Genomic DNA, 25,163 nt, shown 5'->3' on the forward strand with positions numbered 1-25,163 from the left:
GTCGTCTACTGCAAGTTAGTCAGGGCGAGGTGTGCAACAAAGTCGCGCGCGGAAATGCAAACAACCTGATATTCAAACTCACCGATGGCCATATTGAAGCAGACTCTATCGATCAAATGAGACTCGACTTCGGTAGACTACGAGCTTTCGAACTCCGGTTCGAAGTACCAATGGACATCGTTACCGCATCTTTCAACCTTATGGAAAAGTGGTCAACCACGTGACCGAAAAATGGACCACTTTTACAGCGTACCCGCTCCTCAACGGTGCATGAAATTTAAAATTGAGTTGACGAAACACATACCATCCCACCTTGTCATCGGTGGCTGTAGGGTGGTTATTAGGTATGACGAACAACCACGTATTTTCTCTGGTTGCGGCCAAGAAGGACACGTCAGGTGTCTATAACGGCGACTTGCTCAAATCCCGACAGCTGAAAATTTGATTCCACCTGTGATTACGACCCTCGCCCTCACTTATGCAGAGGTTGCACGGACGACCGCCCCATCTGAAGTCGACCACACTCGTCATACAGATGCTCCTGGTAGGCCGAACATGGTGGAGTCAGAAGTACTGGATCCATTCATTAGGACGGCGCCCTACTCAGAAGACAGTCAATGGCCGACCTCGCAGGAGGGTGTGGATGGAGATTGCTGCATGGCTGACGGTGGCTACAGCCTTCCTTGTCAACAAAAGAGCGGTAGAAGAGATCTATCCCCTCTCTGAAACTGAAACACACGTCCACATACAGAGTTACCCGCAAAGACACAAGAAACGGCTGCGTGCTCCATCCGAGGACAGCCTCCTGTAAACGTCTGAAAAGTGTTCTTCAGAGTCTGACGGTAGTGACGGCGATACAGATGTCGCAGTAGCATTGCGCCATGTAGTTCGCAATGGCGGGGGCTTCACTCCTTCAGACCCCTCTGTAAGAAAGGATCACATGGTGATATCCACTGGAGATTACCAAGCTATAGTGACGGCGGAGTCATCCCCAAGAGGTGCAGCGCAGATATCTCGTCAACAGTTGCCGGTATCTAATGGATATTGGGCGGATATTGTGAACCAGGCTCATTGCACGTAGTGTTGGACACCACGCCATGGATTTCATCCCATCAGTGTTCCTTGCCGCTGTCGGTGACTGCGATGGGACACCATGACGTAATGCGCCCACAACACTTACGGTGGTACTGATGGCTAACATGGGTGCGATGCACAGACTAAATACGTACTGTGTCACAACTATTAAAATTAACACTCTACTGACGCGCACCAAGTTATCTTTGCTGCAGAACATGCTGAACGATGCTGCCATAGATAAAGCCTTTCTCTAGGAAGTATACGACTTCCCAATCATGTATGGATATGACACATGTATATCCCACGCCTCTCCCACACGCAACGGTGTCCTTATATTTATATGGGAAGGTAGAGGTAATATTTCTTGATTTCCGAAAATCATTTCACTCTGTGCCACAACTATACTTATTGTCAAAGGTACGATCATATAGCTATGAAGTGAAATTTGTGCCTGGACTGAGGTCTACTTGGTAGTGAAGACGTAGCATGGATGGACAGTCATCGTAAGGTATATAAATAACTTCAAGTGTGCCCCAGAGAAGTGTGTTGGTACCCTTGCTATTCATGATGTATCTTAATGACCTTGCAGACAATATTTATAATAACTTCGGACTTTTTTCAGATAATGCAGTTATCTACAGTGAACTACTACCTGAAAGAAAATGCATAAATATTTAGTCAGTTCTTGATAAGACTTCAAAGTGGTACAAAGACTGACAACCTGTTTTAAATATTCTGAAATGTAAAACTGTGCACTTCACAAAACGAAAAAACGTAGCATCCTATGACTACAACATGAATAAGCCACTGCTGGAATCGATCAATTCATACAAATACTTGGGTATAACACTTTGTTGTAGGGATATGAAATAGAATGATCACATAGGCTCAGTCGTGAGTAAAGCAGGTGGTACACTTCGGTTTATTGGTAGAACACTGGGGAAGCGCGATCAGTGTACAAAGGAGATTGCTTACAAATCACTCGGGCGACTGGTTCTAGTATATCACTCAAGTTTGTGGGACCCGCACCAGATAGAACTAACAGGGAATATTGTACGTATACGGATGGGCAGCACGAATTACCGCAGGTTTGTTTAATCCATGGGAGAGCGTCACAGAGATACTGAAGGAACTGAACTACGAGGTGCATTCAAGTTCTAAGGCCTCCGATTTTTTTTCTCTGGACTGGAAAGAGAAAAATGTGAATTGTTTTAAAATGAGGCCGCGTTCATTGTCAATATGTCCCAGAGATGGCAGCACCGTACGGCAGATGGAATTTTACCGCCAGTGGCGAGAATGAGAACCGTTTTAAATACTTAAAATGGCGACGTTTTCCTTACTTGAACAGCGTGCAATCATTCGTTTTCTGAATTTGCGTGGTGTGAAACCAATTGAAATTCATCGACAGTTGAAGGAGACATGTGGTGATGGAGTTATGGATGTGTCGAAAGTGCGTTCGTGGGTGCGACAGTTTAATGAAGGCAGAACATCGTGTGACAACAAACCGAAACAACCTCGAGCTCGCACAAGCCGTTCTGACGACATGATCGAGAAAGTGGAGAGAATTGTTTTGGGGGGTCGCCGAATGACTGTTGAACAGATCGCCTCCAGAATTGGCACTTCTGTGGGTTCTGTGCACACAATCCTGCATGACGACCAGAAAATTCGAAAAGTATCATCCAGGTGGGTGCCATGAATGCTGACAGACGACCACATGGCTGCCCTTGTGGCATGTTGCCAAGCAATGTTGACACGCAACGACAGCATGAATGGGACTTTCTTTTCGTCGGTTGTAACAATGGATGAGACGTGGATGCCATTTTTCAATCCAGAAACAAAGCCCCAGTCAGCTCAATGGAAGCACACAGATTCACCGCCACCAAAAAAATTTCGGGTAACCGCCAGTGCTGAAAAAATTATGGTGTCCATGTTCTGGGACAGCGAGGGCGTAATCCTTACCCATTGCGTTCCAAAGGGCACTATGGTAACAGGTGCATCCTACAAAAATGTTTTGAAGAACAAATTCCTTCCTGCACTGCAGCAAAAACGTCCGGGAAGGGCTGCGCGTGTGCTGTTTCACCAAGACAACGCACCTGCACATCGAGCTAACGTTATGCCACAGTTTCTTCGTGATAACAACTTTGAAGTGATTCCTCATGCTCCCTACTCACCTGACCTGGCTCCTAGTGACTTTTGGCTTTTTCCAACAATGAAAGACACTCTCCGTGGCTGCACATTCACCAGCCGTGCTGCTATTGCCTCAGCGATTTTCCAGTGGTCAAAACAGACTCCTAAAGAAGCCTTCGCCGCTGCCATGGAATCATGGCGTCAGCGTTGTGAAAAATGTGTACGTCTGCAGGGCGATTACGTCGAGAAGTAACGCCAGTTTCATCGATTTCGGGTGAGTAGTTAATTAGAAAAAAAATCGGAGGCCTTAGAACTCGAATGCACCTCGTAGAAGACTCTTGAAGATAGATGTACGCTCTCTCGAGGAAGTTCGTTAACAAATTTTCAAGAACTAGCTTTAAACAATGACTCATGGAATAAACTAAAATCCTTTACGTATAGCTCCCATAGGGATCATGAGGGTAAGATTAGAATAATTACTGCACTTACAGAGCCATTTAAACAATCATTCCTTGAACGTTCCATACCTGAATGGAATGGGAAGTAACACTAATAACTAGTACCAGGGAACGTACCCTCTGCCAGGGGCCTCACGATGATTTGCAGAGTGTAGAGGTGGAAGTGGATGTAAATAGTGGCGGATGATATTCACTAGCTCCCCGGGGCTCGAAGAATGGCGCTTATTAATATTTACGCACTTTCTGGCGCGGACAGACTTCCGAAAGTTCACGTTTCTATGTATAAGAAGTCGCGCCGTTGTTCCAAAGCGGTCACGACCGTTTAATGTTCGAGGGTGACTTCAATTGCGTCCTGGACCCGAAGACCACTCCCTCAACGTAATCCATGTTCGGAACTCAGGACGCCAGTCCGGGACCTGCAGATGGTGAACACTTGGGAAAATATTCACGGCCATCAACCTTAGTTTACACACTACACGAATCACCCTTCCAGTCGCAGTGACCGGATCTGCGTTTCACATACTCTCGCCGCTCAGACTTCAATAGTGGCAACTATTTATTTACCGTTCGTACAAAATTGATACGCGTTTCAATGTTTTACTGACCTTCAAAGTAGTCACCAGCATTGTGTATAACCCGATGCCAGCGATGTGGAAGTCATAGGATACTCTTAGCGATGCCATTTGTGCTGATAGTTCGAGTGGCGCGGTCTATTGCCCGATGAATTTGTAGCAGTTCTGAAGCGAATACCGTGAAGCGTTTCCTTCAGTTTGGAAATCGAGTTGAACTTACGAGGGCTTAAGTCAGGGGAGTGCAGTAGGTGGTATAGCACTTAGCAGCCACATCAGTCAAAAAAATCAGTAAGAGCATGCTGTTCATTTTGGGACACAACCTACGACCAGCTTAGGGACAGAAGTGATGACACTTTCTGAAGGACCTGACCATCATTTTGCAGGACAATGCTGAAGCACGTACAGTGCAAGCTGTTACTGCCGACTGGTCTCGTCGGCAATAGACCGCGCCGCTCGAACTGTCAACACAACTGGCATTGCTAAGAGTATCCTACGACTTCCACATCGCTGGCAACGGCTTATACACAATGCTGGTGACTACTTTGATGGTCAGTAAAACTTTGAAATAAGTATCTATTTTGTACGAGCTGTAAATAAATAGTTGCTACTATTAAAGTTCCAACCGTCATATTTATCATTCAAGACCCTCCGCGCAGCTGGATCGTCCAGTGTAGCAGCAGTTGGAATTAAAAGGCGGTGACACAACAAAGCAAGATTCAACGTGGGATGCACCGTAACCAGTACGAGAAGTCATACTTGGATGATTAAGCTATGGGAGAGTCCCGTCATGACGCTTTGTACTGTGCTGCGGTATGCGCCACCTTTTTGTTTTTCATCTTAACTGAGAAAGGATCCAGACTAAATTCTAATTCCAATCCAGCGCATTTCCTGCGGCAATAGCTACATACTACTTTCGATCAGTACTCTTCATACACGTAACCCACAATTTCATGCAACATGTGTAGCACTCAGTTTCAGTCTTTTCTGGTAAAACAATAACACAAAATGTCAGAAGAAGAGGAACATTTTTCATTTGATGTAGAAGTCATAATTTTTTAATTTATACTTGGAAAATGCTTTATTTAAAGGCAATGAAGCCGGGCCATAAAGAAGGTGATCTAGTGGTCAAAACAACAACAACAAATAATAATAACAATAATAAATAAATGAAAATGATAATAAATGAAAAATAAAAGGAAAACAAGTTGGTAGAGCACTAAACAGATAATTAAAAAAAGGAAGCAGAATACTCTATGCTCGAATCCCGCTCTAGCACACATTTTCTCTCGTCGCCGCTGATTCCGCATTAATTCCCGATACCACTGGCACCAGTAGTTCCTCCAGTTTCCTTTCTCTCTCCACCATCTTCAATTTACATAAAATGTGTAACAACTGCTGATTACGTGTGGTATCTGTTCTTTCGGACACCTCCGAAAGAACAGACACCACGCATTCATATACCTTGAATTGTCTTTTGAATGTTTTTTAATGCTGGATCCTGCCTTCCAGTGTTAAAATCCTAGCAGTATTAAAAACGAGATTCGGGTGATCTTTTCTTTACTATACTCATATATGAACTTCATAACAGTGTAAGATCGACTACATAAAAGAGGCCAATTGGCGATTTTTCACTGAGCGAGGTTCAGTGGCCCACATTAATCGACTTTCGACAGCTAATCAATATCCGCTAGATCATACGCAAATCTGCCATACCTTGGTCAGAGGGACTCCATAGTTTGGTTAGTTACCAAACAACGATGGGGTGAGGTTAGCTGGTCTCACAGATACATTGTTTGGAAACCTGTACGTCTCGCTGGAATACAGCCCCAATATTACTTGGCGTAACACTCTGAGTAAATAGCATTTAATTAGGTGTCAATTTCTCATGTACGTTAATAGTTATGTGTGAAAAACATCATATCTTTTTATAATGGTAATACAAGTGGAGTTATATTTACTTTCCTACTTTATGTCATCAAATTATTTGTCGCCGTGCATTTGCACGCGTCTTCTCACAGTAGAGTCAAATTCTCCCGCTCCTCGGGCAGCTATTTGCATGCTTGGCACCCAGTATGTAGTTATTCGTGATATAGATGGTACAATTAATCTCCTTTGCATTTAAATTAGTTCCTTCACAAAACATTTGCATATTGAGATAAAAGTCGGCCACATGCTGATAAGCTCATTCCACTGGTCATATTGGGTCTGTGAGGTAAATCGAAATCTGTTGCGTTCAGTTCTTCAGTAGTTTTCTTTTACAATGAAGGTAGTGATGGGAACAACTGAATGAAAACAGTCGCTTCATTCGGTTGTTGAAAAGCAATCGACTCATTCGGTTGTAGTTATACGTTTCGATTCAATTATTCATTTATTCTTTTCATTGAAACTAGTCTGTGGGAATAACCGAATGAAAACAATCATTCAGCTGGTCGGACTCCTCATACATACTTCTGAATGAAAGTCCTGTGCGAATGAAAACAATCTTATCCGTCACTTGTAGTTTTACCTGCTTGTTGGATTATTATTCATTTCTTTTGTCTAGTGAAAGCACTCAGTGCGAACAATCGAACTAAAAGATTCGAACCGTTGTAGCTTTGCATATTGACTGCATTATTCTTTCTTTCTCTTCAAATTAAAGCCACTAGTAGTTTTTCTTTCGGTCGAACCATGTACTCAACTTTTAACTCAAACCACTCTTTAATGTTATAGCTGACCGAGCTATCCATTCATTCTTCCGAGTGAAACCAGCCTGCAATACTTTAATTAGCTGAACTAAGTCAGTGCTACTTCATACTAACAGAGGGTGGTCCTAAGTCAAGACGTATCTCAGGGGTATGCCAAAGTTAACACAAGCAGTATACACGTTTATTTAATTATGAACTGAATGGAGTAATTTTTCTTTTCATCATTTAAAGCTGATACATATACTGTTGTGGATTATACTGGTCCAGGTGGAATTAAGGCGTAACTAATTAACATGATGTATCACTGGGGTAGGCCTGCCATCACGTAACCTGCCGACCCACACAAGAACTTTGAAAACCCCCGACATGTGGGTCAAATCGGATTATTTTCCCGGACACAAGCAGTCTGTAGATGATAAGTCGGCCAATAGCCACGACGTTCTGCGGGGAGCGGGGACATGATAGGGCAAATGTTTCCTCACTTGCGCTTCAGAGCTAACAATGCCAGTGGGCGCACACCTCCTACCGACCAGTAGATGTAAATTACACATGATAATAACAAGCATTTGTGGAAGCACATTATAGTGGCGTTCATAACTAGATGTAGTACTAATTTTCGGCAAGGAAAATAAATATAAATATTTAGTTTTATTCAGCTCAATGAGTAGGAGGCAAATGACATTTAAGACACTCAGCTGTCTGGCGGACGTGGCGGCGTCACGGTGTATGCGATCGCTCATTGTTGGCGGCTTCACATTGTCTCAGTAAAGAAGTATGGAAAATACAGTATGTTCCAAATTTGACTTTATATCTTTTACCACACATAATTCAGAAGTGGAGATAGGTAGAAAAGCACTGTTTGCGGCACAATGTTAATATACACCTAAGATTTTAGGAGCTGCTTAACAAAGTTCAAGTTAAGGTGACCGTAGAGCCAAATTATGGGTAAATCAAGCAATTCTGATATTAGAAAAACAGATCACAGATACTTCAATAATTACACTCGAAAGTTTGGCAATAACATTCGATCTTTGGCAAAAACATTTTACAGTCGGCAACAGAAACCAAAACACTGCATTCAACAAGCGTTCAGTTCATAGTGCTGTGGAATGTGGGGAAAAAAACGCAAATTGGCATTCATAAGAAGCAGAACAACACCAAAAATGCAACAGGAGCGTAATATGTAAGAAATTGTCCACGCAGCCTGTAAGTACACTTAAAAACATTACTACTTAACAGGAAATACCAACCACCAGAACTGTTTATAAACTATAGGTACAATGACAAAAATGTAAATTAAATAGCAAACATATGTACATATTCCAGGCCACTGATGATCCTTGATGATCCAATAAAGGCGAAACGCCTATGGCACTAAATTGTGTTCTATTCAGTTGCTGTCAGACGGTCCATAAGGAAAAATTATCAATATACCGTAATATTAGAAAAAAGTCTGAATTCATCGTAATAAATGCAAACCATCACTTTAATTTGTAACAAAAATATATTAATTTATATTTTATGTACCTTCTAAGATGGAGTGCGAACAGGCACACAGTATTTACCAATGCTGTAAATTTTATTCAGCAGCATTACGAAGACATTCAGCTCAAGTTTCCTCATAATTCACTCCTCCAGCCTCTAAAATTGCTTTCGGAGTTTCTACACCAAATTCTGTTTTGTCACTGCTCCATGCATTACTCAACTAGGAAAAAACCCTTTCAGTAACAGCATACCGATACAGGTGAAATGAACTTAGAATTCGGGACAAATCGTTTCATAATTATTAAATCCATGACAGATAGGTATCCCGAATTACTTTCCGAAAAATTCGAGACAGAGCTAGAAAATCGTGACTGTCACGAAGAAAGGGGGGACACGAGGATGGATGGTTAACTTAAAAGCGTGCGCCGTCTATAGCACATATATTTTCAAGGCAATTTCCCAGTTCCGTTTCCGCCCTAGGTTGATCTCATTAAAGTATGTTATTGCCGTTCTGAAGCGATCTCACAGTTCGTGCAAGTACAGCCCGAAGAAGAAAATGTAATGAGGTTTGGCAGGACCTGGCTGTCCATTCTGGTCTGTATCAACCACAGCACACACTATGCCAACTGCTGGAGGGTGGCCAGTCAATAACCAACATGGGAAAATAAGAAAAAAAAACACATATTTAGGTGTGGGTGAACATTGTTCCGCACACCAGACCTTTCTACGTATTCCTGTTTCTAAAATATACATTATCAACGTTGTAAAGAAAATTTTGGAACACATTGTGTGTGCATAGGAGAGCGGCCAAGCGCTTTAAATCACTCCAGTACGCCTCTTGTAAGTAGGCTGTTTAGGTTTTCTTATGGGTAACGCCACGTAGCGCTCTGTGCTGTGTTCAGTCTGTGGCTAGTTTGCATTGTTGTCTGCCATTGTAGTGTTAGGCAGCTGGATGTTAACAGCGCGTAGCGTTGCGCAGTTGGAGGTGAGCCGCCAGCAGGGGTGGATGTGGGGAGAGAAATGGCGGAGTTTTGAAATTTGTAAGACAGGATGTCATGAACTGCTATATATAATATGACTTTTGAACAATTTTAAGGTAAATACATTGTTTGTTCTCCATCAAAATCTTTCTTTTGCTAACTGTGCCTATCAGTAGTTAGTACCTTCAGTAGTTTGAATCTTTTATTTAGCTGGCAGTAGTGGCGCTCGCTGTATTGCAGTAGTTCGAGTAACGAAGATTTTTGGTGAGGTAAGTGATTTGTGAAAGGTATATGTTAGTGTTAGTCAGGGCCATTCTTTTGTAGGGATCTTTGAAAGCCAGACTGCGTTGCGCTAAAAATATTGTGTGTCAGTTTAAACACATCCATGTATAATTTTTCAAAGGGGACGTTTCATATGTCGACCCTTAGCCGAGGATACCTCACTGGAATCTTCTGATTTTTTCTTGTAGTTTGTGTAATTAGTGAGGATTTTGTTTGTTGCTAGCGCGTAATTGTAGAGAGCATCTCCTTTATAGTTGCAGTCTTTCATTCCTGTATAGTAAAACAGTTGTGGCATGCATGTAGATTTGCACCAAGTATTTCGCAGCTGCACTTGCAATTAACTAGATATTATTTTCAGTGCTATGTTAATGTGTTTTCTTATTTTTGCTCTTCAAATTGTGCTTTCCTCTGTTGTCGTGTGAAATATTGTGACAATAATGGCGTAAACGTAATACTAGGCTCCAAAGTAAACTGAGAAATGACTGTGAAGACGAAAGCAGTGTGTTAGCGCCACCGTGTAATGAATTAACTAATGTTCAACATAGTAATTTGGTAATTGTGCATAGGGAAATGGAGCGGGCGGCAAACAATGGTGTAGACAGTGAAACAATTAGTGAACAGGGAAGCATTATCGATCGATCGGTCGACAACAGCCCGCCTCAGGAATCGGGAATCGCCTCACCATTTTCTCAAATAAGTCAAGACACATTTTCTGCTTGTCAAAATGTGAATGTTGCCGGTGCAACTTCACTGCCGAATAGCACTGAGCAACATGTTTCAGACACCAGTGCATTGTTATTACAGTTAATGCAACAAATGGGACAAAGGCTACAAAAGTTTGACACAACGTTTGAACAAAATCAGAAACAAATGGGACAAAATCTTCAAAAATTAGACACAATGGAACAAAATCTTCAAAAGTTAGACACAATGTAACAAAATCTTCAAAAGTTAGACACAATGGAACAACACCAGAGACAAACACAGCAAAAGCTTCAAAAGTTAGACACCACACTTGAACAAACACATGAAGATTTAACTACTGAGTTACATAACACTGAATCGAAATGTCAAAATTGTGAGCATTTTCAACCTATTTTTTCGCGGCATGAAAATGCATTACAGAATCACGAAGCAGCCATAAAAGAACTGCAAACTATTGTTCATGAAAGTCATGAGACCTTGCAATCTAAAACTGACACAGTTGCATCTACCGATATGGTTATGCAACTTGCAAAAACTCAGGAAAACTTAAAGGACACAGTAGATACTCTGAAAATTGGTTCAGAAAGACACATGAAGGAAATTAGTTCACTATCAGAGAAAGTAGTCGAACTTTCGGATCAGCTAAATAATTTATCTACGAAGGTAGATTATACTCTGAATGACGCAGGACCGGTAGTTTTTAATGACACAGAAGAGTACGAACAAATTAGGAAATTCAAACAAAATCAGAATCAAATTAATACGCAACACCAAAGAGAAATCCGGGAAGTACAAGATCAGCTGACACAGGTAATACAAGAATTACATATTTCAGATGACACTCGCGCTCCATCACGGGAAGAGGGACTTAGAAATACGGAAAAGCCGGAAAATAATAACACAGCGATCGGTCATTCACGATTGCCACAGGGAAGGAGAATTTTATCATGCCTTCCTCTCATCATATTGGTCTCAAGCTACACAAGACCGAGTAAAACATAGCAAAATAATGATGAAACATTTCGAACAATCTGAATTTTCCAGTCTTGTGAAATATTTTAAGACATGTTGCACAAGAATCAGTACCTGTCAAACCCATACAGCCCCTCAGAACTCATCCGCATTTGCTTAATCAAATTACCTGAACATTTACGACATATTATTTTGGCAGGACGTTGCAAAGACGACAATGAAGCTTTTCAGGGACTCTTACAAGAATTAGAAATTGACACTGACAATCGCGGAACGCGAAAACAGGAACACAACAATTACAGGTCACATCCGTCGCAATTCCGCGATGAAAGAAATAATAACTGGACACGACAAGGCTATTCTCACAACACAAATCGTGACAGACATCACCCGTATGACAACCGTTGGCAGTGTAGTAATAATTAGAGGGAAAGATCACCTCTCCGTGGTAGTGACTATCACAGAGACAATCAGAGAAACAGACAATATGGGAACCAAAATAATTATTATCAAGGGAGACAAAATAACTTTAGACGCAATGGTCCAGCGCGCTGTTACGATTCAGGGAGAAATTCTCCACCATGTGACCGACAAGAAAGAAACTATGCCGGTCGCGGTGGTCGTGCAGTTCTAGCGCTGCAGTCCAGAACCACAGGACTGCTATGGTCGCAGGTTCGAATCCTGCCTCGGGCATGGATGTGTGTGATGTCCTTAGGTTAGTTAGGTTTAAGTAGTTCTAAGTTCTAGGGGACTGATGACCTAAGATGTTAAGTCCCATAGTGCTCAGAGCCATTTGAACCATTTGAAAGAAACTATAGAATCTACCGACATGACGACAGACGATATGATCGTAACGACAGACCTGAATTGCATCAGAACTGGTGGGATTCAAACAGGGCAGCGCCCTCTCGACAAGGTGAATTTGTAGAAGTTAGGTCTCCAAATCCCAATAACGACGCGCACCAACGAAGAGACAATAGGCAATGACTCACACCGCTGGCAGCCACAAAACGTACTTATGAAACTGACGACGCAGCTGCCGTAGCTAGTAATTACGTAAAAATGGAAGACATTAGAGACATCTTACTCCAGGAACACGACGTAAAACATAACAACATTGTATATCCTGTGATTCACATTACAGTAAATGACGTAAAATTTATGGCAGTACTTGACTCTGGCAGTCCCATTTCAGTAATTAGTGAAACAGCCTTTAGCAAATGCAACAAATTGAACGATTGCCCCAAACTTTTGTTACGTACGATTAAATTACAAGGTGCAATCTTTGGAAAAAGTGTAGATGTACGCCAAGAAACCAACTTAGAATCCTTTTGTCAAATCCACAGCTTCTCTATGTACTTTCTTATTGTTCCATTATTGTCGATGGAAATTATATTGGGAGTAGACTTTTTGAATGAATACAAAGCAATCTTAAACTTTCACGATGCTGAAATAAGTTTAGAGAAAGAAGGTAAGTCAATAGCTTTGAAATTTGATGATTGGCTCTCAAACCATGACGAAGAAATTAATCGGCCTTACCTCCTGTTAGACAACATTCGGAATTTTCGACGGAATTTGACACTAACAATGACTCTGCAAGTACTGACAGGGATGATATCGACGGCGCATTTGATACTAATGAGTTAGAACAGAAATACAATCTATGCTTGACGACGGCATTATTGAGCCTGCAGTAAGCTCATACAACAATCCATTACATGTTGTTGAGAAGAAAAATGGATCGATCAGGCTTGTCTTAGATTCGAGACAAATCAATACTATCATCATTCCTGAAACAGACAGGCCGCAAACGTTGGAAGAACTTCTTCAAAATTTTAATGGAGTAAAAGTGTTGTCTTCTATTGATCTCAGATCCAGCTTTTATCAGATCGAACTTCATCCAGAATGTAGAAAATACACACCTTTTCTTTGTTTCGGCGTTTGTTATCAATTTCGGAAACTTCCTTTGGTTACAACATTTCTTCGGCAGCATTCATTCACGGGCTAAATTCCATATTACCTGAGTTCTTAAAACGTCACATCATCTTATATGTGGACGATATTCTGATAGCAGAAGCCTCATGGGAACAACATAATCGCATCCTCAACAGTTTGTTACGTATTTTTGAAGAATCTGGAATTACAGTTAACTTGTACTGTCTGAATTCGGTAGGTCAAAGGTGAGGTTTTTGGGACATATTAATTCTTCTGAAGGCATTCAGCCGGATCCCGAAAAGTTAGAAGCAATCAGAGCCATTCCAGTTCCATCCACAAAAAAAAAAATAAGTCTGCAGTTTCTAGGTCTCGTAAATTTTTGCCGTCGTTTTCTGACTATGCAAATTCTAGTTACACCAAAACTTTGTTCTCTCACTGGAAAAAATACTATTTGGAACTGGGACGAATAAGCACAGCTGGAATTCAATTCTTTGAAAGAATCGCTACTTAATGCGCCAATACTAGCTCATCCAGATCTGTCACAAGATTTCTGCCTTAGCACGGATTCTTCTAAAGTCGGTCTTGGTGCCTATTTGTTTCAAGAAGCCATAGAAAATGACACTACTGTTCAGAAAACCATTGCTTTTGCTAGCCGAGTGGTAACAAAATCTGGAAAAAAATTATTCCGTCACTGAATAAGGTTTAGCTATCGTTTGGGCATTTAACAAATTCCGTTTCTTTCTTTCTGGTAAGCACGTAAAAGTATACAGTGATCATCGTGCATTACAATTTCTTATGTCTTCAAAATTAAATCATGGCAGGTTGAAACGTTGGGCGTTGTTTCTGCAAGAATTCCACTTCACAATAGTCTACATTCCCGGCAAGGAGAACATTGTTGCGGACGCAGTGTCACGCGCCACCGGCTGGGCTTGAGAAAAGTAACACAGAAGGCAACCTCGAGAAAAATTTCAGTATTCTTTACATTCAGAAAGTCGCCTTTGAAAACTTCATCACCACATCTTTAAAGGACATTGCTCATGAACAAGACAAAGATCCGATTTGGAAAGACATCAAAAGTAAATGGCATGAAAAGGCACACACACAGATTCGGCATTATTATCTGGTTAGAAACAACATACTGTTCAAACGCTGCACTGTTGATGACAAGCTATGGGTACTTTGCATCCCAGATGATTTTGTTAATAAGCTCATTTGGTACATTCATTTCAGCTACGCACATTTTGCTCCACGAAAATGTTATCATACTCTTCGAACGACTTGTTATTTTAACAATATGAAAAAGAGAATTCGAAGAGTCTTGTCCATTTGTAAACTTTGTCTAAAGACGAAACCATCTACTATCTCACATCGTGCTCCGTTGTTTCCTATCATTCCTTCTAAATTAAAAGAATTTGCTGCAGTTGATCTCTTGGGACCCCTTGTGAGACATCGAATGGATTTTCGTACGTTCTAGTCGCTGTTGAACTTACTTCAAAATTTGTTTCTTTCACTCCATTACGTAAAGCCACTGGACGGTCTGTATTCAACATCTTTGTTAAAAATTTCTTACGTGAAGTTGGCCACGTTGCTAAAGTCATTTCAGATAACGGACCGCAATTAAGATCTGCTGTTTGGTCACGCATGCTTCGGAACCATAAAATCAAACCTGTTTTTATTTCATTGTACTCACCACATTGTAACCCGTCTGAATGGATTATGAAAGAAATCAATAAGCTTTGCAGACTTTATTGTCACAGAAAGCATCAGCATTGAGACAGATATTTACACTTATTTCAAAATGTGCTGAATGAAATGCCTCATGCCTCATGACTCCACTGCTTTACCACCTACTCTTGTACTGAAGAATGAAGAACCACCGAACAGAATCAGATAGCTTGTACCTTTCCCGAATACACGTAAACTTCGACACAAAGACATAATTGATTTGGCTATTAAAAACATAAAATCTGCAGCAGACAAAAGAAAAAGACTACACGGTAAAGCAAATGCAAAGAAATTGTATATTGGTCAGAAAGTTCTCATTAAGGCTCATTCATTGTCACATAAGAAGAAACACTTGAGTCACAAATTCTTTCTGATTTACAATGGACCTTACAGAATGCGACGTATACCACATGATAATTGCGTTGAAGTTGAAACTCTGCGTACTAGGAAGAGTAAAGGATTGCACCACATTTCACATGTAAAACCGTTTATTGAGAGATAATCTGTTTTTTTTTAATTTAGGCTTTACTATAAAATTTTTCACTTCACGTTACTAGTATTCTTTGTCACACTTAGAAACTGTTAACATGTAACTATGTTTTAAAATAAACTATCCAGTCTATAACCTAGGGAACATACTTAGACAGTAATTACGAATGCATTGTTATAGTGAACAGACGACGCAGTGTTATTGTGTGTGTACATTCTTGCTTGTGAGTGGCACGATTACGTAACGACCATAAGGCTCACATACTTAGAACATGTACCGGTACTGCTAATGAGATTTTAATGCAACATTTTGGTTTATTTGAAAATACATTCTGGATTTAAAGTTCTTTCTGAGAGATATCAGATGACACAGTGGTTAGTTTATTTGACAGCTACACGATTATATCACGACGCTACTAATGAGTGACACAATTTATATTATTGCTTTTGCGCTGTATCTGTTTTATATCTGCACAGTTTTTCTGTATTATTCTGGAAAGTAAAACATGTTTTAGCAGTAACTTTTGTGGTATAGCTACAATGAGACAGCCTTTTTCGTAGCACAACAATACGTTACATTATAGTACTTTCTTGATCACGGTAAGGTACGTAATAACTACGATATCTATACGCAAAGCATTTCACTTTCGTTTATGATGAGGTAAGTACATTGACTTCAGCAGAACTTTGCTTACAGAGGACGATAACTACGACAGTTCCACAGAATTATCTTACAGCAAGACGCACATTTAGCGCTACAGGACACGCATTTGAGTGATTAATTTTGTACTTAAACCATTTATTTTTCAAGATTTTTGAATTACAAAGAAAGTTTTCCGTGATACATTTCATTCCATTGCTGTAATCTGTAACACCTGAGGGTATAATTACATTTATCCTCAGGGGGTACACGCCTACTTTGTGTACCATGTGTTTGGCAAGCACAAGGAGCCCTAGCTAATATGGTATTTGTTTATACAACTTTACACATCGGTACCATATTTCTCTAACACAGAATTACACAGCTATCTGATCATTTAACTGGGAGAGACAAACATTTATCTTACTACATCAGTGACAGATGTTTACATAATTACACAGTTGGATAACTTCACACTTATGAAACTGTATTTTGTCTGAACTTTGTGAACTGTTCATATTTTTTCAGAACCATTGTAATGCTATGAGAGCTTTGAATGATGTATTTGGTATGGGATCATGATTTTTAAAGTACATTTCAGATAGATGACACTACTGAAGTGGCAGAGATTTTTTTTAGGTTTTGAAATTATTGGAGGAAGCTACGACGATTTTGAGATTTGGCTGAGGTTTTATGATGTTATGATGACGATGTGTATTACGCTGTTGCGGTATGTTTATGATCAATAAGCTGATGCTATATGAGGAATTTAATTATGCTACATATTTATTATGATGAAATATTGAAGAAGTGTCTACGAATATGTATATATGTAATAAAGCAAGGAGCAATAAGTAGTGGTTAGGGCCTCTAGTTTGTGAAAAAGGATGTTGGAAACCGAGAATCGTACTTTAAGAGTTATGAAATGTGTGTATATTCGTGAATGTATCACTATGCTGGCGACAATTTTTTGGACACTGTTATATTTACAGGATTTTGTTTCTACAGATTTGAAACGCAAATTCTAGACCTGTGAAATTTTTATATGAGACTGTCACTGTAGTGCAAACTGGTGTCGTAAATATTTCGGTAAGAAAGTTAAGTGACCACCTGCACATAATGTGTCGTGGGTGCCCAGCTGCGCGATAGTCGCCTGGAAAAAAGCCATTAGTGTGTGCCTTTCAGAGGCACAGGTGGAGAAAAAAAAAAGAGGCCATTATCCTCGCTATTGACATTTCTTTGTAGAAAGCATCGCAAATATGACACGCTCAAACTTGAAAACATATGATTATACTGTGGAGCTCTTAATTTATCATATTTACTAAAATGCCTAACGAAATGATGAGAAACATTTTACATCTATTGTCTTTCTGGTTGAGAGACTGCTCAATTTGTTTAATATCTAGTTTCTAGCTGCACTGCAGCATTGGTTAAAATAAAATTTAATAGATGTACTAATATAGATATTTTATGCCTACAGATCCAGTAAACAGTAATGTTATGATCTGCTTCCAAAAAAACGAGGGAGCACAAAAAGACATTTCCCTTTACTGGAATTGCATACATAATTTTTGTCAATGACTGGTAACTTTTTAGTGATGCATCACTCTAGTTTTTACTGTAATATTTTTTCTGCTTGAGCTTTGTCATGTTTAGATATAAGTTATAGCATTTGCTGCTGTGGTTTGCCAGTCATAGTGCTACTAAATTTCACTGTATTACTCTGTTAAGCCAGTTTTACTACTGATTAATTTTTCTTGTTTGCTGCACATTGCCTTATATTAGTTGTAATATTGCAATTGCTTTGCCAATTTATATATTTTTTTAGCTGCTTGCTTTGACAATTTCCATTTTATTCATTGCTGTTTGTATTAATTGTTTTGTGCTGCTGCATTGACTCGTCCATTAGTTTAGCATCTGAGCTCAGTAGATTTAAGTTAGCTTAAGAAGGGGTAGGCTATATGTGAGAACGAGTTGTGATGAATTGGAAGAAATATATTGGGAAGCTATATGAAGACTGTTAGGCCAAAAAAAAAAAAAGAATTTTGAAAGAGGATGTGAACAGAATACAGAAAGCATGATTGGATAGGATTTTTTTTTTGGTGGAAACAAATGTTGAAATAAGGGGAAAGATCTACAGAACGAAGTTTTGGGTTGGACTGCAGTACCAAATGTCACACAGAAAACGAACCCTGTCTTTCCTTTTGTATTATTCCGCCATGTGTTTATGTACCCTTGTGTATTTGTGTTTTTCCTGTCTTTATGTGTTTAGCTAATAAGATTTATGTTGTAGAATTTTTCAAATACTATGTTATTTACTTTGTAAAGATGTTTAGACATCATTAATTCTGTTCTGTTTCAATGCTCATGTGTGAAATTAATGTTTCGAAAACTATTCCCATTATTTTATATATTTACTTATTTCATAATTCCTGTAACACTGATGTATATGTTTATTTCTATTCTTTTGTAAAGTCTGTATTACTACAAATGTTATCTGTACTGTTATGTTCTTTAATGATGTATTTTGTACCTTTGTTATTGTATTCTTATGTTATAAAATTGTAATTGACACCAGTTCATTAAATTAAGTAACTTGTAAGTTACATTTCCTTGCACACATTTCTGTTGGTCATAGTATTTGGACAATATGTGAGAAGTAGGGACTGTTAGTGCTTGCACGTGTGTTAATAATTCAGCAAGGGACTGGATAACAGCATTGCTGGTTCTAAGGACATTTCAAAACAAAATTTTGTGAGTGCACAAGTGGTGGTTTATGGACTTGCTATATTGTCCGCAAGACTCTTCGATGGTGATTGTGCACCTGCACAGTCGCAACAAATGGCTGCTGGCCGTCTCTACAGGACTACAGTGGGTCTGCTCTGTGATAACCTACCTACCAATATTCTTCAAAACTTCGAATGACAGTGCTGTGGGTTTGCTCTGTTGCTTTGCTAATTTATATATATATATATATATATATATATATATATATATATATATATATATATATATATATATATATATATATTGCTGCTTGCTTTGACAATTTCCGTTTTTCATTGCTGTTAGTATTAATTGTTTTGTGCTGCTGCATTGCCTCGTCCCTTAGTTTAGCATCTGAGCTCAGTAGATTTAAGTTAGCTTAAGATGGGGTAGGCTATATGTGAGAACGAGTTGAGTTGAGTGTGCTCCCTGCCGCCGTTGGATAAGCAGCTGCAGCAGTAAGTCGTATACCCCTAGCTTACTTATTTGTTACATAGTTTAATTCTTAATTTCTTTGCGTGTTTTTGGGTACTTGCATTGTTTAATTCATAAATTTTGGGCGTATTATAGTATTTGAGAGTTGTAGCATCGCGCTTTAGTGTTTACTTCGTAGATTCTTACTTAAATTGCGTGTGAGTTTCGTATAGGAGGTGTAATTTCGAGTTTTAGTTACTGTAATCGTAAATTCAGGCAGATTGTAGCGCAGTCGTTAGGCATTTGTAGAGGTTAGTTAATACATTCTTTGCGTGTTTCCCTTGCGTTATCTAGGCACTGACTCGTGTTTCAGTAGTTGTTGTTCAACATCGATTAGAATGGACATGGACTGTGATTGCTATGTTCGGATGAGGGCTGAGTTGGCATCCCTTCGCTCACAGCTGCAAGCGGCGCTGACTTCGGTCACGCAGCTTGAGGCTGTTGCCAATGGGCACCACTGTGGGGAGCCGGACTTGGGTATCACGGGGATATCAACCTCGTCCCGTCTGTCCCCAGATCGGTCTGCCGCTGTGGTTGCCCCGGTTGCAGCCCGCAGTGGGGCTGAGCCCTCGCCTGTGGTTGATTGGGAGGTCGTTCCAAGACGTGGCAGGCAGCGAAAGACATCCCCAGAGGCTGATCAGAAAGCCTCACCGGTGCGTCTGACAAACAGGTTTCAGGCAATGTCTCTGGCTGAGCCAGATGCAGCTGCCTGCCCTGTTTCAGAGGATTATTCTCAGTCTTCAAGCTCCAGGCAATCACAGAGAGTGGGCATCTTGGTAGTTGGGAGCTCCAATGTTAGGCGGGTAATGGGGCCCCTTAGGGATATGGCGGCTAAGGAGGGGAAGAAATCCAGTGTGCACTCCGTGTGCATTCCGTGTGGAGTCATTCCTGATGTGGAAAGGGTCCTTCCGGGTGTCATGAAGAACACAGGGTGCAGCCAGCTGCAGGTGGTGGCACATGTCGGCACTAATGACGTGTGTCGCTATGGATATGCGGAAATTCTCTCTGGATTCCAGCGGCTATCTGATTTGGTGAAGGCTGCCGGTCTTGCTTGCGAGATGAAGGCAGAGCTCACCATCTGCAGCATCGTTGACAGAACCGACTGCGGACCTTTGGTGCAGAGCTGGGTGGAGGGTCTGAATAAGAGACTCAGACGGTTTTGTGACCGTGTTGGCTGCAGATTCCTTGACTTGCGCCATAGGGTGGTGGGGTTTCGGGTTCCGCTGAATAGGTCAGGAGTTCACTACACTCAGCTGGCGGCTACACGGGTAGCGGAGGCTTTGTGGCGTGGTCTGGGCGGTTTTTTAGGTTAGAAGGCCTCGGGAAAGTACGAGGTGGGCTGCCTTCTCAAAGGGTGCATGGCAAATACAGGACGTGCTTGAATCAAGGAACAGTCGGTATTGTAGTTGTAAATTGTTGTAGTTGTGCTGGGAAAGCACAGAAGCTGAAATCGTTATAGGTACAGAAAGCTGGCTAAAGCCTGAAATAAGTTCTGCAGAAATTTTTACGAAGTCTCAGACGGTGTTCAGGAAAGATAGATTAGGCAGAATTGGTGGTGGAGTGTTTGTGTCTGTCAGTAGTGGTTTATCTTGTAGTGAAGTCGAAGTAGATACTCCGTGCGAAGTGGTATGGGTGGAGGTTATACTTAACAGCCGAACTAAGTTAATAATTGGCTGCTTCTACCGACCCCAGACTCCGATGATATAGTTGCGGAACAGTTCAGAGAAAATTTGAGTCTCATAACAAATAAATACCCCACTCATACGGTTATAGTTGGTGGGGACTTCAACCTTCCCTCGATATGTTGGCAAAAATACTTGTTCAAAACCGGTGGTAGGCAGAAAGCATCTTCCGAGATTGTCCTAAATGCTTTCTCCGAAAATTATTTCGAGCAGTTAGTCCACGAACCCACGCGAATTGTAAATGGTTGCGAAAACACACTTGACCTCTTAGCCACAAACAACACAGAGCTGATAGAGAGCATCATGACTGATACAGGGATTAGTGATCACAAGGTCGTTGCAGCTAGGCTCAATACCGTTTCTTCCAAATCCACCAGAAACAAACGCAAAATAATTTTATTTAAAAAAGCGGATAAAGTGTCATTAGAAGCCTTCCTAAAAGACAATCTCCATTCCTTCCGAACTGACTATGCAAATGTAGACGAGATGTGGCTCAAATTCAAAGATATAGTAGCAACAGCAATTGAGAGATTCATACCTCATAAATTGGTAAGAGATGGAACTGATCCCGCATGGAACACAAAACAGGTCCGAACGCTGTTGCAGAGGCCACGGGAAAAGCATGCGAAGTTCAGAAGAACGCGAAATCCTGAAGATTGGCTAAAATTTACAGACGCGCGAAATTTGGCACGGACTTCAATGAGAGAAGGCTCTAATAGGTTCCACAACGAAACATTGTCTCGAAATGTGGTAGAAAATCCGAAGAAATTCTGGTCGTATGTAAAGTACACAAGCGGCAAGACGCAGTCAATACCTTCGCTGCGCAGTGCCGATGGTACAGTTACCGACGACTGTGCCGCTAAAGCGGAGTTATTGAACGCAGTTTTCCGAAATACCTTCACCAGGGAAGATGAATGGAATATTCCAGAATTTGAAACACGAACAGCTGCTAGCATGAGTTTCTTAGAAGTAGATACCTTAGGGGTTGCGAAGCAACTCAAATCGCTTGATACGGGCAAGTCTTCAGGTCCAGATTGTATACCGATACAATAGCTCCCTACTTAGCACTCATATACAACCGCTCGCTCACCGATAGATCTGTACCTACAGATTGGAAAATTGCGCAGGTCGCACCAGTGTTTAAGAAGGGTAGTAGAAGTAATCCATCGAACTACAGACTTATATCATTGACGTCGGTTTGCAGTAGGGTTTTGGAGCATACATTGTGTTCAAACAATATGAATCACCTCGAAGGGAACGATATATTGATACATAATCAGCATGGTTTCAGAAAACATCGTTCTTGTGCAACGCAGCTAGCTCTTTATTCGCACGAAGTAATGGCCATTATCGACAGGGGATCTCAAGTTGATTCCGTATTTCTAGATTTCCGGAAAGCTTTTGACACCGTTCCTCACAAGCGACTTCTAATCAAGCTGCGGGCCTATGGGGTATCGTCTCAGTTGTGCGACTGGATTCGTGATTTCCTATCAGGCAGGTCGCAGTTCGTAGTAACAGACGGCAAATCATCGAGTAAAACTGAAGTGATATCAGGTGTTCCCCAGGGAAGCGTCCTGGGACCTCTGCTGTTCCTGATCTATATAAATGACCTGGGTGACAATCTGAGGAGTTCTCTTAGGTTGCTCGAAGATGATGCTGTAATTTACCGTCTAGTAAGGTCATCCGAAGACCAGTATCAGTTGCAAAGCGATTTAGAAAAGATTGCTGTATGGTGTGGCAGGTGGCAGATGACGCTAAATAACGAAAAGTGTGAGGTGATCCACATGAGTTCCAAAAGAAATCCGTTGGAATTCGATTACTCGATAAATAGTACAATTCTCAAGGCTGTCAATTCAACTAAGTACCTGGGTGTTAAAATTACGAAAAACTTCAGTTGGAAAGACCACATAGATAATATTGTGGGGAAGGCGAGTCAAAGGTTGCGTTTCATAGGCAGGACACTTAGAAGATGCAACAAGTCCACTAAAGAGACAGCTTACACTACACTCGTTCGTCCTCTGTTAGAATATTGCTGCGCGATGTGGGATCTTTACCAGGTGGGATTGACGGAGGACATCGAAAGCATGCAAAAAAGGGCAGCTCGTTTTGTATTATCACGTAGTAGGGAGAGAGTGTGGCAGATATGATACGCGAATTGGGATGGAAGTCATTAAAGCAAAGACGTTTTTCGTCGCGGCGAGATCTACTTACGAAATTTCAGTCACCAACTTTCTCTTCCGAATGCGAAAATATTTTGTTGAGCCCAACCTACATAGGAAGGAATGATCATCAAAATAAGATAAGAGAAATCAGAGCTCGAACAGTAAGGTTTAGGTGTTCGTTTTTCCCGCGCGCTGTTCGGAAGTGGAATGATAAAGAGATAGTATGATTGTGGTTCGACGAACGCTCTGCCAAGCACTTAAATGTGAATTGCAGAGTAGTCATGTAGATGTAGATGTAGATGGCCCATTACCTGACTGCATGTCAAGTGTCAGCACTGTCTTTTCGTTGAAAGGACAACACTACTTCTTCAAGACTGCATGGAAATCCACTACTTCCGTTTGCATTTTCTTTTACTGCTCAGACTTTGAGAAAAACACTGCGATTTTACTGTGATGAACGATCAGGACTGTCTTAATGGACTGTGAGAAAATTTTAGCTTTTGACCAACATTGTATCAATAAGTGTGTTCATTTGATTTCTTTGTTATTGTAATTATAAAAATTGTTTTTCAAAAGTGTATTGGCCACTGCCCAAAACAATTTGTAAATTTTTTTGTGGGGGGCATGGGGGCTATGTAAGTAGGCTGTTTAGGTTTTCTTATTGGTAATGCCACGTAGCGCTCTGTGCTGTGTGCAGTCTGTGGATAGTTTGCATTGTTGTCTGCCATTGTAGTATTGGGCAGCTGGATGTTAACAGCGCGTAGCGTTGCGCAGTTGGAGGTGAGCCGCCAGCAGTGGTGGATGTGGGGAGGGAAATGGCGGAGTTTTGAAATTTGTAAGACAGGATGTCATGAACTGCTATATATAATATGACTTTTGAACAATATTAAGGTAAATACATTGTTTGTTCTCTATAAAAAATCTTTCTTTTGCTAACTGTGCCTATCAGTAGTTAGTACCTTCAGTAGTTTGAATCTTTTATTTAGCTGGCAGTAGTGGCGCTCGCTGTATTGCAGTAGTTCGAGTAACGAAGATTTTTGGTGAGGTAAGTGATATGTGAAAGGTATAGTTTAGTGTTAGTCAGGGCCATTCTTTTGTAGGGATTTTTGAAAGTCAGATTGCGTTGCGCTAAAAATATTGTGTGTCAGTTTAAACACAGTCACGCATAATTTTTCAAAGGGGGCGTTTCACTCTTTACTCCCTCAATTAGGACCAATCCGTGGAAATCCTGGTGTATTGCAGCCATAGTTTGGGGTGCTAAGGTGAGCGAAATGGTTCCCTTAGGGATATATGAAGAAGAAAGGAACCTTGCCTCGTTTTAGAGACAGTTTGAATTCCGTTTTATAGGCAGTGTATGACGATGTCCACAAATGCAAACTCATTTCAATATTCAGCCATTTATTTCTGCGGAAGCTGAATATTTTGTACAGAAAACTACGCCACCAGCTACTTACGTACGCCTCACGTTTTCAGTTTTGCAGGTATGTCATAGCTATTAAAAATTCACAAGCACAAATTTTCAGGATTATCTGTATGACGTTTGGGATCTATATGGCGTTACGAAAACTGTATGGGGCTAGGAGAGATTATTTAATATGTACTAGTCCGTTTTAAAACTTTGTTATATTTAATAGTTTTTCTATTTAAATAGTTATTTTCTGCAGCTTAGTCTTGCGTGTGTGAAATTTTTCAGTTGCTTTCAAACCTTTTGATGAGATTGCAGCAGGATATGGAATACACTTCAGGTTCACTTCGGTTCCCCTTCAAATGAGTCAGCCAATATATCGCTTCCTCATAGGCATATCTCGCAAGAAGACCACACATGCAAAAACTAGAGAGAATCGTGCTGACAGGGAACCTTTGCAGAAATCGTTCTTAAGTGCGAAACATTAGCGAGTGGAACAAGAAAACAGGGAAACACCAGTGGTACGCCAAGTACCTACTCTCT

The sequence above is a fragment of the Schistocerca piceifrons genome, chromosome 5 (assembly GCF_021461385.2).
Source record: "Schistocerca piceifrons isolate TAMUIC-IGC-003096 chromosome 5, iqSchPice1.1, whole genome shotgun sequence".
Taxonomy (NCBI): domain Eukaryota; kingdom Metazoa; phylum Arthropoda; class Insecta; order Orthoptera; family Acrididae; genus Schistocerca; species Schistocerca piceifrons.